Raw genomic sequence first — 13,596 nt, 5'->3', positions numbered from 1 at the left:
TATATATATATATATATATATGTATGTATATATATATATATATATGTATGTATATATATGTATGTATATATATATATATATATGTATGTATATATATATATATATATATATATATATATGTATGTATATATATATATATATATATATATATATGTATATATATATATATATATATATATATATATATATATGTATATGTATATATATATATATATATATATATATATATGTATATATATATGTATATATATATATATATATGTATACATATATATATATATATGTATATATATATATATATATATATATATATATATATATATATATATATATGTATATATATATATATATATATATATATATGTATATATATATATATATGTATATATATATATATATATATATATATATGTATATATATATATATATGTATATATATATATATATGTGTATATATATATATATATATGTATATATATATATATATATATATATGTATATATATATATATATATATATATGTATATATATATATATGTGTATATATATATATATATATATATATATGTATATATATGTATATGAACCATATCCTGTATGGTTCAACTTTCAAGTACAATACAAAGTAGAGAGTTTTATAGGAACGTTTTTTTTGTCCATTTTTGATTTAATCATAAGAGAGGACAAACGGTCTTCATCAGGAAGCACTGATGGTCTGTTTTCTACACAAATTGTCCACTTTTCAAAATGTTATTTTACCATATAAAAGATGTTGAGTTGTTTACATCATAGAGTGTTTTTTGTATTTCTTATTTGTGTTGACTGAACATCCACAACTTGGGGCCTTCTTTCTGTGTCCAACACTAAACAGACTTGTATTAATATATATTTCAAAACTAAAACCTGTTTGCTTTCAAGAATAAAATGTATTGTATATTCTTATTTAAACAAAGGTGTGCCTTGCAGGGTTGTTTGTATATAAACATGTAATAAACTTTGTTAACTTTTATTCTTTACTTTACTTTGCTTTATTGATTACGTATTAATGCCACTCTTGATTATTTAAGTTCTTTCATTTGCTTCTCTAAAGACTAAAGCTCAGCTGAAAACACAGAACACATCTACACTTAGTCATTTTTTTTCTGCAATGTAGTTTAAATAAAAAACTAAAAATCCTATTGAATTACAATATGTGTTACACCTTATGTATAGGTTTTCGGCGGCATCTAGCGGTGAGTTTGCAGATTGCAACCACCAGAAACCTTTCCTCCAATAAGTCCCACTAAATTCTACACACTGCGCCAATGAACATCTTACACAGTGTTACAGATGAAATGGGTAACGTGGAGAGTTTTGCTTGAAGTGACAAAATTCCTCTCCATGGGCCATTCTAGCATCTTTCAGCTTTTTGTTTTGTTTTTCCAGGCAGCAACTTTCTGATTCATTCCCATCGCTCTTGAACCTCATGAACCTCTTTTCCAGCAGCAGCAGGCATCTGTTTTAGCACACAAACACTACCTGTCCGCCAGCAAACGGACAAAGTAAGCGACTAGCTGGTGAAGTTCGTGGAACATTTTGGCAAGTTTCCTCAAGAGCCGGTGATGATCAAAAAACGGAGCCAAAAGTGCCAAAAGCACAGTGAATAAAGAACTCAAATTCATCAGGTGGCCAGAAACACGACTCCAATTGAATGCTAGCTTTCTGTGTCTGCTGTATGTGTAAATAGGTATCTGGTTACTAACATGTTAGCCACAACAACTGTATAAGGTCAATGTTGAGTTTTCACTTTATTCTGCACTGCCACAATAATCAATTAAAGCAGCTTTAGAGGCCTTGGGGTTGAAACATGCATTGCACAGAAACTTTGTTATTGTGTTGGTTTGCCTATGTCACTGTATCCGGGAGGATTTGTTTGGACATTAATTTGGATGGCGAGTAGTAATTTTACTACTCGCCAAAAAAAAAATCCAAATTCGGTCAAAGAGGTGGAAGTCATGGTGGAGGTGACACCTGTCTCCCAAGCACACACTCTCACATCATATTCCTAATTGTTTGTTAGCGCTTTAATCGCCTGATGATTCTTTAAAAATGAAAAGAAGAAATTCCTTACAAGGATTGAAATCAACTATTGGGTCCCTGACTCCTGGTGAAAAAAAGATTGAATAAAAGTGTCTATTTATCCCCCTATCCATCCATCTATCTACTGCAACAGCACTCTCAAACAGCCTTGTAGAGTCCTTTTTTAAATCACTCCTAATCCACTTTTCATATCCAGCTGCAAGTTTTGATGTCATATCTCATGGTCTTTAACGATCCGTTCCACTGCTCAGGCTTCAGACAGCAGATAGTCTTCGGCCCGGTTTTCATTTAACAGTCCCAGTTGGTGGTCTGACAGTTTTATTAAGTCCAGACAGATCTGCAGAATGGGAAGAGCAGAGATGATGATGATGATGAGATGCTTAAGTCAGCGGGGTGTGTGATGGAGACAGTTAAGGCCTGCTGCTAGCCATTGTAAAAGGAGCGAGCAAACAGTTCCCCTCTTATATGCTTTTACTGCCACGAGGCAGCGTTATCAGCGAGGCGCAGACGCCGGTTGTTGCCGTGTAAAGTGTGAGTCCGTGTGCGTGCATATGCTTCTCAAACACACTTGAGCATTTGCATGTGTGTGCCTGAACAACAAATGGAAGTGGGAGAGTCGAGTAATAACAAACTGTGTGACTTGTACATCAGGCCATCAAATCAGAATAGAGTGTTCACATTTGATCATATCTTCTCTCTCCTTTCTCTCCCCCCCCGACTCCACTTGTTGAGATGTTACCATGGTAACGGCAGGGAGCTCTCAGATTGGCTGCGTCCATCTCTTCCCCTGAACCATGGTTTCGCTGCTGAAATTGCCAATCAGCCTCTCAGATCCGCTGGAGAGGAGGAGGAGATTGCGTGAATATATTTTGATTAACAAAAATGGAAGGGCACTTAGGACGGAGAGGAAAGGGGGAGAACATTGTTGGAAAATATGATGTTTGTGAGGGAAGGGTCGAGAAGAAAATGTTGCACTGGATAGAATGCAATTTTTTGTGTCGAAGCAGAGCAAACACTATCATACACAAAGAGAAAGAGTATTGACTCTGAATAAGATTGAATAGGCAATGTTAACACTTTTGCCATTATCGTCTTTGTTCGGATTTCAACAATAACCAGGCATATTGTGTGAATGCAGACGTAAAAGAATGAAAAGACGGAAGATGAGACAAGTCGGGGCTGATCAAGGTTGTGCACACTCCTTTTTAAAGGACTGTACTAGTGATGTTTTAGCCCAGATTGTGTATTATTTGGTCAAATCAATTCTGTAGCATGATAATGCAAAACAGTCATTTCAGGTAATGAAATATACATTTTTCTTTAGCTGTTGTTCTTAACAAATGTAGAAAACATACTTTGGCAAGTGGTTGGCAAAAAGGGGTTGTGAATAAAAAAATATGAATGGGCTAAAATGCTCCAAAACACTGATATGATCCAACTGTAATATCAGGAGGAAATGAACAAAACATCATTGAATAAGTGGTACCTTCTTCTTTTTGCTGCACTACAACCAAATAAACCTGATTATTATTGCACTCCAGCTCCTGCACGTAGTCAATAAAATGTTTCCATAACTGTGGCTTCTCTCTCTCTCTCTCTCTCTCTCTCTCTCTCTCTCTCTCTCTCTCTCTCTCTCTCTCTCTCTCTCTCTTCCCCCATCCAGTAGACTTTCCCAATTCCAGACTAATGACAGGTTTTATGGTCCTGGTTTATGGCTTCGGTAAAAATAGTCTAAGGTTCCACGCTCAGTGTTTTAAAAGTTAAACCAATTACAGTCTGTCATTTTTATAAATTCTCTTCTTGCACTGTGTCAAATTATTTGTTAAACTCATAAATTAAACAACGATGAACACTTCCTTTTATTTTAATGACAGGCAATGAAAGTTGATATGTGTTTTTTAAATGACAACATTAAAATGTCCTCTTAAATAATTGTGCAGGAAGCATCCTGAGATGGCACAGGCCCAGCGTGTCCATTTGGCATCATTCAAACACTTTAATACTCCGTTAGAGTTCATCAAGTGAAGCATCACTTTTGTAAAATGAACAGCAGCTAATAATTCAGGTGTTGATCAAAATCACTACTTGCTTTATGTGTTACTGTCTCCACCTTTTGTCCAGTCACACTCGTCAATATATTCACTGTAATCATCGTCATTATGAAAGCTGTGGATATTGTCCTGCATATTGTCATTTTGTCCTGTGGATATTGTCCTGCAGGTGACCTTATAAAATATGAATCTTTATGATTAAAGTAACCAACAGTATAGTTAACACTAGCTCCACTTTGACCAGTTATACTATAAAATGCTGCTTACACAGTAATGCCTTTAAAGTAACAATCCAATAGTATAAAATGTAATATTGTGACAGGGGATGTTCTATAAAGTACATTTTTTCTGATAATACATAGGTATATAGGTAAAGATATTAAATGCTGAAAGGCTTGTACAGTACTGTATCTTTACTTTTTCAATATTTTTTGACACAGAACAGCACAAGCAGGTTTTAATACAACTGACAAACAGATAAAACAACAACATCCAGTCCAACCCTCTCGATGCGTTGCAGTTCATTTAAACTTGACAGTCACTGTCTGTCTTTCATCATTCTGTGAGAGCATTTATAAAAGCAATCAATATTTCTAAAACTAAAACTAAATAAAAAGGAACCACACTAAGTTTCTAAATATGTCTTCCACTACTGCATCGCTACTGTAAGAGTAATTTTCCCACAAAAGGGTGTATATGACATGGCTGTATAGTACATGTTACATGCAGTGTGTATCATAGCAGACAGATGGCAGTAGATTATTGAAGGAGGAGCGCTCTGACTGGTTTTAATGTACGTTCAGAAACAGTAGGGGTCTCTGTCCCTCCATACAGAGGAATCACACAGAGAGAGAGAGAGAGAGAGAGAGAGAGAGAGAGAGAGAGAGAGAGAGAGAGAGAGCATTTAAGCTTTGATTGGTCCTGACCTAATTCAGAACAGGACATCCCACAATATTCAATACTCTATTTCTAGTTTTTTTTTCTCTGTCTCTCTCTCTCTATCTTTTTTTTCTTCTTCCACTTAACACAAAAGGACTAGAGAGAGGAAAGAGGGCAAGAGATTAATACTAAAGCTCGAGCTGAGCAATTCATATTCCAATTGGAGGAGCATGTTATCTATTTTCTCACACTCATTCATTGTGCTTCTCTTCCTGAGAGGCATTCGAATCAAAGCAGGATTCAACCAGAATCAAACGGGGACTTTCAAGGAAACGAACAATGGCGACAACAGTAGGTCGAGGTAGAACGTTTCAACCTTGCGCAGAATCCAAAAGAATCAACTGCGCAATCACTTTCACATCAACTCCTCAATAACCATGTCAAATATGTACAGAGGGATGGGGTGAGGGCGAAAGCTGAGTCCTGTGTCATTGGAAAGTCATTCATCCAAGCTTAATCAATCTAGGTTGTTTGATTCAATTCAAACTGCCTCCCAGGCAGAAGAAGAGAGGAAGAAGAAGGCAGAAAATGAGAGTTGAGCTGAGCTGACTCTTTCTAACTCTGACGAGGCTTCTCTCCATCTCTTGTCTCATTCATTTCCCCTCTTTTTCTTCTTTCATTCTCTCTATCGTACTCTCATCCTCCTCCTAGAGGCAGGAATTATTGCTACTCATTTCATGCTAAGGCATAGCTCGGATTTCGTTTTTTTTCAGTCACCAGTATTTTTTTAATATTGTTATTACTACTGTATGTCTTAAAGACCAGGTTAGGGTTATTAAATATGCCAAAGCGAATTGTATTTTCGCTCAAGTAAGCTCCTTGGAAATATTCCATCAGGGTACCCTTTTATTCTTTCCAAATGTAGTTATGAATTTTAAAGTAGACTTGTATTACTGGAGGAGAGAGGCGTGTGATCAGAATACTGAGCAAAGCCCAGATTGGAATTCCTTGTTCTTGAAACATTGAAAGGAGACCGTAGCTGTCAACAGAAGGGGTTAAAAAAAGGAGAGACAATGGGGGTTAATATTGGCAGCTGCTGATGATGAGCACACTTAAGTTTTTAATCTTCGTTTGTTTGAGGCAATGGAAATTGGCCAGATTGCTTTCAGAAAGGTGTTACATCAAAACATTGCACAAACTGAGTCCATAATAAAATAGTACATTTGCATTGCCTACCAGGCTTCTAGGGTTGAAATGTTGTTTTTTTCATAGCAACACCATCATATAGACATTCAGATCCACCACCACCACCCCCACCCCATCCTGCCTTCATTTTTTGGTATTCATGAGCATATGCTCCTGTGTGAAGTCCCCTGTCAATAAATATGCACAGTCTTAATTGTTCCCATCGTAATTAGACTGCAGTTCTGTTCTTTTTGGCTCAGGTGTATGTTGAAGCTCTTTCTTTTGTTTGTGGTTTGGCACCTCTGATGATTTCCATGACAATCATTTGAGTGAGCGAGGAAGCGAGAAAAGGGGAGAAACACAGAGGGAGAGAGAGAGAGAGAGAGAGAGAGAGAGAGAGAGAGAGAGAGAGAGAGAGAGAGAGAGAGAGAGAGAGAGAGAGAGAGAGAGAGAGGGAGAGGGCGAGAGAGAAGGTGAGAAACAGTTGCTGGAATAAAGCCCCATCTCAATCTGAATAGCTTATTAATAGAGCTGGTCCCAGGCAAACAGATGGCAGCTGCCAAAAACAAACACAGAAATCACAGAAATGAAAACCCTAATTCAATTAGGTGGGAAGCATTCCTCGCTGAAGCAGTTATTGAGCAGTTTCCATTAATTTGATGATCCATTTTTAAAAAAAGGAAACATATTAAAGTGCTTTTTCCAGAATGTTCTCTCGCGTTTATTATCTGTGGTTGACAAGCGGAGAAAGAAGAGGCCGCGAGCTGTATGTATGTGGGTGTGAGAAGAAAACAGGATTTAAGTCATTACTGGCTCACGGTTAACAAATGCAATTAAAGTTACTAATGAATGATACAATTGCAGTGTGTATAATATGAATTTATGGTTCACAGTAAAAGAGTCCACTAAATCAGTTGTTATTGGCCTGTTCATATGTTAGCATATTACCGTTTATATGAGAGAGAAGAGAAAAATCAATAGGTTTTTGGCGGTTGTGAGTGAAGGTTTATGTGGAACATCTTTTTAGTGATGTTAGTATCGTGTCTCTTATCATCTTGGTCTGTCGGTGGACTGAAATATCAACTACTGGATGGACTGCCGTGAAATTTCAGATATTCGCGGTCCCCGCGATGCCAAAGATGTTTTCTGCTGTCTTATGCTGACAAGATTTAAAGAATATATGCGTAACATTGAGAAAATAGTTAAAGGCTTTTAACTGAGAAGTAATATCTATTCGTAAAACCCATACGTCACCATGTGGCCTTCATCAGTGTTCGTGTGTCAGCACCTGGAACTCTCTGCCAACGTTTTAGCCCGGGATGATCCTTTGAATTGAGTACCAAGTTAGAATTCAATTCACATTTTCACCTCCTCCAAAGCTTTTAAGTCAATTTCTTTAAAACCAGGGAGACTGATTGAAAACCCTTTGGAGTGACAGAAAGTATCATTACTTGGATGAGAGACAAAAAGAGAGAAAACTCAAGAAATACCATGGTAAAGATTCTAATGAATGCAGAAATACCTGACAAAAACAAAAATCCCTTGGGTAGAAAGAAAGTTAATCTCACGGACATAAATGAAGAGTGATAGGGCTTAAAGATGGAAGGACATATCAGATTTGATATATGAAAATTGCAGACAAGCACAAAGCATTCTGGATCTGCAGGTAAATAAACACAATGATTTGTAAAAGGAGAAATACTTCACATACCAGCTCACAATGACTAAAGAAAATAATGTTCTCACTCTACTTCAGTTAGCACTCAAATTAACTATTATATTATATATGCCAAGAATGTGACAATATTATTTAAACAGAAAAGATATCAGCCATTAGAGTCTTGGCTAGTTTGCGATGTCATATGGAGGTCATTCCTACCTACCTACGATTCTACTGCCTGACAAAGGTTTGCATTTTTATAGTACTTAGGTGGAAATAACTCATTGTTTCATTTTTGCCGAGTAAATTCAAAGGGATGTAAAGTTTATCTTGGAAAACAAGTGAAACAAAGTTCACAGGAGCTTTACAGTGGAGGGCAAAGCCCAAAAGGTAGAAAGCATTTATAGCATTTAGCAGTAGCTAGCATCTCAGACAGCACAGCTTTACACAATTTTAGAGAGATTTGCCCTGACCCCATATGCATATGACAATACAGTTAGCACAATTTACAATTAATTTGCCGTGAAAAATTGTTTGTTGCATTTTGCATGAAATGAATTAGAGATTCCTCCTGGATAAACTGTTTATTTATAGTCAAAGGAGAACATGCAATAGCTAAAGGTGTTCAGGGTCAAGCCGTTGTATTAACTAGCCACTGGTAGCTTTCTCATTTTTCAGTTTTTTTTCTTCAAGAGGTTCAGTATTTTTACAAGCGGAGTAGCATAAGCCAACCCTAATGAAGAAATATTTCCTTTAAGTCCATGTCAAAAACCTGTGCTGCGTGGTTCCTTTTTTCTAACAGCAGGTTCTGCTCTATTAAGGCAGACAACTAGAGATTCTGGGAAATATTTAGTATTATGAGCGCTAATGTTAGCTTGCTAACAGCCTGTCTTTCTGTTTACTTGGCAAAATTATTTTTCATTTTTGGTGTTGGCATGTCTGAACCATTTTTGAATGGTCTTTTGTTTGTATGTTGTCAATAGAAAGATTTCCTCTGAAGCAATATGTATCATTTTTCTAACCATATTTGCCACTGCATTGGAGAAATTGATTGGTTTCTCTGCACAAATGAAATAGCTGTAAAATCTTTCTCTGCACTAGAAGTAATTAGTTGCAGTTTGCTGCTATGAGTGAATAAACAAAGAGGAACATCTCATAATTCAATCTGGGGGTAAACAGGCAGGAACATTTTCAAATAACCATTAAATGCTTTTATTTTCATAAATATTTCCTAAATATTTGATAATTAAATGAGTAAATTGAGCAATGCTGTTTCACAGGGTGTCTCAGCAATGAGTGCAAGTGTAAAAATGCATTGTGAAGTTACATTTACTGTATGTTGGCAAAGCATGTGTCACAGCTTGGTTGCTATGGTGCCGGTTTTAAGAACATGGACCTTTTTCACCAACCAAATGCTGGGACTGCCTATTATACAACATGCCAACATGTTGCACTATAGTCAACTGAATCCTTTCCCAATCTCATCTTCAAGCCTGTTTAAATAGTGCTACATGCCATGTGCATGACAGAGCTGAATACCTTACCTCCTGAGTAACTATTTTGTATTTTCATAACAAGCCTTTAATCCCAAACATCTGGACCAGAACCTTGTTACACTAACACAATCATTTCTCTCTAACACTCTCCCCGACATGCAATTATTGGAGGATCTAAGGTGCAGCATGTGTGGGCGATATTGCTCAAATAGAGCAGCTGTGGCGTTTAACAAACATCTGAAATGACTGCATACGGCTGGTCCCGTTTTTGTGGCTCCAGTGTGAGGTGATCCAGGGCACAAAGAGACCTGACTTTCACACACGACTGCAGGGGTGATGAGAAAATAGTTATGTGTGTGGTTCTCAATCTGACTCATCTCCACTTCAAGTCAAGACTTAAGAACTGCTGAGATGGAGAAATGTGGGGCACTATTATTTTACCTCTTACTCAGAGAACACAGTGGTTTCTCTTCAGGGATGTGGGCTCCTGCCCCGTACAGCCCACAGCCAAATGAGAGGGAGACTTCTTATCAAACAAGTCTCTCTTCCAGCCACCATTTGCTTAATGTTCTCTCTCAACCCCAATTTCCACGTGTCCATAAAGATCAAAAGTGCAATATCAGCCTGTTCACATCACTTTCTATTCCTAGTAAGGCAAAAGAAAATCTGCTGGACATAGGCAACATACTCATTGAACACAATCAGATGCTTCTCTGAAAGAGAGCTTAGAAAGAAAAGGAAATATGTAGCTTTTGTTTACCATTTAACATTTCTGTGTTTTATGTTTTTATGTATTTAAAGCATGTAAAGCAATAGTATTAAATGTAGTATCTGTAGTTGGGTATGGCATTTGTAAGGCCACATGTTGGTTGTCAAGCAGTTTCTTACTACCCATATTTACATTCAATGTTAGGTTCACTTTAACCCCGTGTTTAATGCTGCGACCATTTCACAAAGTGAGCTTGTTGCTGGTAGGTCTACTCTCTAACATTCAAATCATTTTGGGAGTAATCGTCTTGAAGGGAAACTGACGATTTTAGCCGGCCTGGCATTGTTGCAATGTGGGTAGTATGTGCGAATGAACGTTGGGCATCCCTCCGTGTTACCGGCACCCACAGCTCCCCACTCACCTGCCGACAAAAGGCTGTTGTATTGCAACGATATGAAGCCGCTTGTAAATCGACAAAGTTACCCTTTAAGTTAGGTCACACTTATCTTAACCTAAATCATGAACTTTCCCTTAACCTAACCAAGTTTTGTTTGCTAAAACAAACCAACGTACCTAAGTTGAGTAACTTACGTCTCAAGTCTGTCCCCTGCACGTTGAAAAATGATGCTGAAGGGTTCCCAAGTGTGTTACAAAGTGATGGCACGGGGTGCTGACCAAGCGTCTGCTGTATGTTGGTATTTGCACCACTTTTTTGTGTGCAAGTCACTTTTATAAAAGTAGTTGTGTTCTTTTGGGCAAAAGATGGATATAATACTGTTTTTGAATGACCCCCGCAGTGTGTGAAAAAAATAAACCAAATTGATTATTTAGACATTCAAATTTGGTTTAATCCAGTCATAAAGAAAAATTCTTCATCACCTGATGTTTCACTATGAGTCCCAGGGGAACTTTCTATGTAAAAAAACATTGCAGCCCTTGTTCTTTAAAAGACAATGCAACCTCCTTTAACAAAACATTTTTATTATTTGTATTCTCAGAAAAACGGAATGGACAAAATTTGACCTTAGCAAGCAGTACCTGGTGGTTGTCAAAACTGTACGCTGGATTACGTAAACATCTACAGGTGTGAAACCATAAGTGTGCCTCACGTGTTATGTCCTGTGTTATATTTTGTCATCCCTTGTTTCCTTCTGGGGTTTTTTGCGTAGTTATAAGTATGCAAACTGCAACTGGAAGGTAAAAATAATGATAAACCATTTTGTTCCTCACAGAGGTCTTCAACAAATATAAATGTTTGCTAAATTGTTAAATTAAAAGTATTGCTGAATTAATTCTGGACGATTGAAATATGTAATGCAAAGATCTGCCGTTATCGTGTTTTTGTTAATGTACTAGTTCATAATGTGCAGTAAAGTCAGCACAAAAAAAGAAACCATAACTGTTTCTGAACACAAAGCGAAACCCATTTCTTGTTAAAACCACCCACATTTCCTGCTGCTTGATGCTCCACCGCAGCACAGAGGTTGCAACTGAAACGTTTTGCCTGTATGCTACATTAGCTGGTCTGTGAAAGGCCTGCTGTGTTTGGTGCTCTCTGCCTTTAGTTGAGCCTTTAGTTCAACGACAGCACTGACCTTCTGGACTGCATCACTTCCAAAGGACAGATAAACTCCAGCTCCCCGGCTGTATAACATGTATTAATGTTCTCAGATTAACCATATTTATATTCACGCTCACTTGAAATGTGATCTTGCATTGCTCCACCACAACATCCAGCAAATTAAAGTACATTTTTAAGAAAACAATTTGCTCTTGACGGGGTGGATCTTACAAGCCTGTCGGTGATGCAAATGTTCCACCGTTAGCTGAGCGAATCCACAGACGAAGACTCACCCGCGCTGAGGTTGACCTCAGATTCATCATCTACAAACATGCGCAACCTGTTGTACATGCATGGTTGTATCTTTATTCAGTTGCATACTTAAATAAACATCTAAAGCAATAAATGATCTGGCAGTCAGGCAGACAGATTCCAACACTGACAAACATTTAGCAGACCTTGCTTTGTTTTACTGAGTCGTTGAATCCAACATTTGGATAACATATTTAATTTTAAGGACACTGGACACTTCTTTCATCAATAATTAAACCTCACTAAATGTTTTGGTTAAATGAAAGCTCCTCATGGACAGAAGTGAATCTATGTTTTACCTTTTAAATGTAGCCTGAAGAGCATATTAAACACATTGGACCAAAAGGGAACACAACATAGAGCTGAGGTAACTCATTTAAATTTCATTTGGATATGATAAAGGCACTTTTTCATAAATGAATGTTGCCGGGCTGATAAATTAGCCTGCATCAATGTCAAAGCATTACAAATATATTAAAAATATTTCATTAAGTTGTTGCACTTTTGATTCAGTATTAAACAGTGAGTTTATAGTGCCTACACTTTTATTTTCCTCTCTACTAGCTGGATACCACATCGACCTTGTCTTTGTCAACCAGCCTGTTATTACTGATGCCATCGCTGCAGTGGTCTTCTGGATTCTCTGCTATCCAACAAGACCGCTGCATTCACCGCTTCTCAATGGCGTCCTCCACCATAAATTGTAGCTTTTCATTCTCTGTCGGCCTCATGACTTTGACTCTGAGACGAGAGATGGGATTAAGGGCGCTGACGGGAGTGTCAAAGCGATACTGTCTTCCCACAGTATTTACTACAGAAATAATGACTGCCGGCACATATGTGCATGGCAGGAATATGTAGTAAAAGAAATAAGATATTGTTACCATGTATGCACGAATATAACTGCAGCTAGAGAGGGGAGACAACACCCAAACAAAGAAAAAAAAAAACACCGCTATTCATACAAACACATGACTGCATACACAAAAGGCACAGACAGTGCTGTGTGGCAGCACCCAAAGCCTCTTTTATATTGCATTGTATTAAGAATGTATGACTGTGGTTTTCATATAATGTGTGTCATATCACAAAGTGGCAGGTTCTCCAATTGTCCAATAATGATCTATTTGCCAATTCAATACTATTGAGGAAGAGACGGCGGGCAGACGTAAAATGAATAAAACATTGAATAGAGGGATCGTGACAGTTCCATTTCAATCTCTCCGTCTCTCTCTCAGAAAGTCTCTAAGAAGACTTGTGTGCAATTGGGGTAAAATCAGTACTTGGACGGTTGCCTGAGTTTGTGTGCACATTGCATTTCTCTGTTCTCTTTATCTCACACTAGACGCCTACGATGCACCACTTTCACAAGCAAAGCAAACGTCTTCTCGCATCTGCTCTCTTGTTTGTTAAGATAGTTTACTGGCAATATCCACGCTGGCTGGCGTACTCTGTATCCACAGCTAATTAGCTAATGCCATTGGAGTCCTGAGCTAAAAATAAGTAGGATACAAATGTGACCCTCTTAAGTCCAAACACACTGTAAGGTTCGGTAAGTCGGGGGTGTTCGTGGATCTCTGAAACGATTATCATGTCTTAAAAAACAAAAACGATGTCATCATCTTATTAGACAAAAAGGGACAAAAGGAGTCTGCAGGGAATGA

The sequence above is a fragment of the Cebidichthys violaceus genome, unplaced genomic scaffold (assembly GCF_023349555.1).
Source record: "Cebidichthys violaceus isolate CVI_PGR_0920_01 unplaced genomic scaffold, fCebVio1.0.p SCAF_17, whole genome shotgun sequence".
Lineage (NCBI taxonomy): Eukaryota > Metazoa > Chordata > Actinopteri > Perciformes > Stichaeidae > Cebidichthys > Cebidichthys violaceus.
This window is presented reverse-complemented; position numbering follows the sequence as displayed.